At 43.4% G+C, this 3,118-nt stretch overlaps 1 long non-coding RNA gene across 1 annotated transcript; it reads left to right on the plus strand.

The window, feature by feature from the left end:
• Nucleotides 1-905: 905 nt before the first annotated feature.
• Nucleotides 906-2,529, plus strand: LOC112072357 (uncharacterized). Its single transcript, XR_002894295.2, has 3 exons — nt 906-920; nt 1,060-1,568; nt 2,356-2,529. It is a non-coding gene; the product is annotated as an uncharacterized lncRNA (long non-coding RNA).
• Nucleotides 2,530-3,118: the final 589 nt, after the last annotated feature.

Here is a 3,118-nt window from a genome sequence, read left to right on the forward strand (position 1 = left end):
CATTGACACACGATTGAAAGCTATTAGCGCCTCCACCGCTAACTAGCTAGCCATTTCACATCCTTACACTCACCCCCCTTCGACTCTCTCCTCCGCATACCAAGCAACCAGTACTGGTCCACGCACAATGTAACAGTATAACTTAGTCCCCTCCCCTCGCGCGGACCAGGGACCCCTGCACACATCAACAACATCACCCACGAAGCATCGTTACCCATCGCTCCACAAACGCGGCCCTGCAGAGCAAGGAGCAACACTACTTCTAGGTCAGACAAGGACTTCAAACGAGTGAAGGCTATTAGCGCGCACCACCGCTAACTAGCTAGCCGTTACATAAGCATATCAAAAGTAACATATCATACCAATTTGAGTGACCCGGATTTACATATACTATATTACGTCTAGTCTATGAGACCAGGCTGCAACAATAGMCTAGGCTATAGGCTTAACTAGGCTATATAAAGCTACTACTAGGCCAATATTGCAATGATATCCTGATTTAAGACTGTTTGAAAACAAAAGCTTCAGTCGCGTGGCGTGGCTTTACATTGCTACAGTGTCTGCGGCTCGGTAGTACAACAAAAAGCGTGGGAGCACACTGGGGTCGCATCCGCACGCAGCTGACAGCTGTTCCCCTGCTGGCCTTTGTGCTCTTGTTCTACGGTTATGGTGGAGCTTGCTGTTACATTTCTGACTAGCTAGATGGACACTTGCACATGGAAACATTTGAGCATTTATAAGAGCTCAGGCAAAACGTATCAATGGCTGTGTGYGGTCTTTCTGTAGTAACGTTGTAACACTGTCTGAAATATTGAAAACGAATACATACATGTTATTTGCATTGCATATTGAAATCTAGCTCAAATGTCTGCGCATGTTGTTGCTCAAATCAGATTGGCTTAATTTTTGTGATTTTTTTGGTAAGTTTTAGTTTCATTTCATGATCATTCACCTTGATTACTGGCATCTGTTATCTCGCAGCMCAAACATTTTATTGTGTTTTTATTTTCATCAATAACTGTTCATTTCTATTGTTTCCTAAATTATCTGACGGGCTAGCAGTGGCAACGGATCCTGTTAATATGATCCTTGGGACGTCACTACCACTCCCATTGCAGTCAACATTGTAAATAGTTACGGTAGGTTAATAGTTAAGGTTAGGTAAGGTTAAAGTAAGGGTTAAGGTTAGGGTAGGGACGTCCCAATGATCTTGGATAGCACTGACCCAGTGGGAACGGCCATCCAACAAACAACCCCCTTCAAAGCGTTTAGGCTTTTGGCGCCGTCTATTTTAAATCCCCACTCCGGCCAATCACATGAGTTTGCCATTGAGCCGCCACAGACAACCGTGATAGTCTCAAAATATAGACCTTCAGCCAATCCAAACACCGTTCATGCCCTGGGTCCCAGATTCAAATTTAAATGCGTAATTTCAGCCAACCGTATATGACAAGCGGGAGGAGCTCTAAAAAACATTTAATCAAGTTTGTGCGAACTGTCTCTCACCCACAAAACAGTGCGAAGGACTTWACATTGGCASTCATTGTATTTGTGTGGCTGGATAATAGGTGAGTAAGGGAACTTCTARGCCTATCAAATCTTTCGTGATTTTCTACATGTAAAGTTTGTTTTTGGAATGCTTTTTAACTTAAGYCAAAACCTCTCAAATGCTTACTGAAGAATATATGTGGTAAACTATTTTATTCAACTAAGCCAGCGAAGTTGGGAAGCGCGCGCTGTGATGCAGTTGCTATTTAGCTAGCTAACTTGATGCCATAACACATTTTTAAAGAATATATTGTTCTCGTCGTAGCCAAGAATGTTCAGTATGATAASGAACATTTTAAAATGTTTTCCGTCCAGAAAATACTTTTTGGGTACTTCTTTCAGACATAACATGCTAACATCGTGCTAGGTAGTCGGTAGCGATGTTGCACGATGCATTCCATACTTGCTGCCATTGAGCTAGCCCAGCTAGCGTCGTTACTAAACTAACTTTGATCAGCCTTGCAGAAATGGTTTAGGTAACKTTTCGGTGTTTATTTATGACTAACGGGTATCATTCTGATGACCAATTATCAACGAATAAATGGTTTGATCCTACTTATTGCATTTGTTGGGAGACTTGGTTTAGGCGGGAAACAAAATGGAGGGACGCTTATTGTCCTAGCCGTATAGCCACAATGAAGCAGGAACTCAATCGGATTAGCGCGGTTTCGCGTCCTTGGGCTGTCCGTGGAGTGGTTTGTGGCTCGTTTACTCGGTGGTACCATCCGAATACATACCTTTTAACGTTATTTATATATTTTGAGATTTTATTAAATTTTTGCTTAATATATGTTTTTCCTTTTTCAGAATATAGCAGCCATGCCGGGTAAAGATCCTAATAAGCCGAAGGGAAAGACTTCTTCCTATGCGTTCTTTGTTGCGACGTGCCGGGAAGAACACAAGAAAAAACACCCAGGAACTTCAGTGAACTTTTCCGAGTTCTCAAAGAAATGCTCAGAGAGGTGGAGGGTAAGTTCTGACTGAGCAGCCGCCATGTAAAAGTTGTTTTTTTTCCGGGGGGCGGGGCAAAGCATGCCTACGAAACAGTTAGCAAATCAATGTATCAAATGGTGGGGATTTGTTCTGGAGTGGACCTTACCTCTCATACTTCTCCTTCAGCTTGGCGGCCTTTGCTTCGTGTGGCAGTTGTTCTTTGGGAGTCTGCTTGCCCACAGCAGACCCAGCTGCTTGGCGATGTCTCCAATGCCCATGCTGGGTTATCAGCCTTGATTCTTTCCACGGTGTTCAGCACAGAACACGAAAAATGCAGAACTATTGGGATAGAATGTTGAGAACACATTTAGTTCCAAAATCTGAACAGAACACTACAGAAATCAATAAGTCGTATAAGTGGAGTACTTACGGTGGCCTCTTGGGGCATTGGGTCCTTCTTTCTCTTCCTGCTGCCTTAGATCCCTGGGGGCACATAACCCTTCATGTCCTTGTCATAACGGACTTTGTCACCCTTGGCCATGTCCTCAAACTTCACTTTCTCTTTTGCAGACATGGTCTGGAAAAGAGAAAAAACAGCATTAGTCACACCACTCATTGAAGCATCCATGTTGCGCAA

The sequence above is a fragment of the Salvelinus sp. IW2-2015 genome, unplaced genomic scaffold (assembly GCF_002910315.2).
Source record: "Salvelinus sp. IW2-2015 unplaced genomic scaffold, ASM291031v2 Un_scaffold1900, whole genome shotgun sequence".
Lineage (NCBI taxonomy): Eukaryota > Metazoa > Chordata > Actinopteri > Salmoniformes > Salmonidae > Salvelinus > Salvelinus sp. IW2-2015.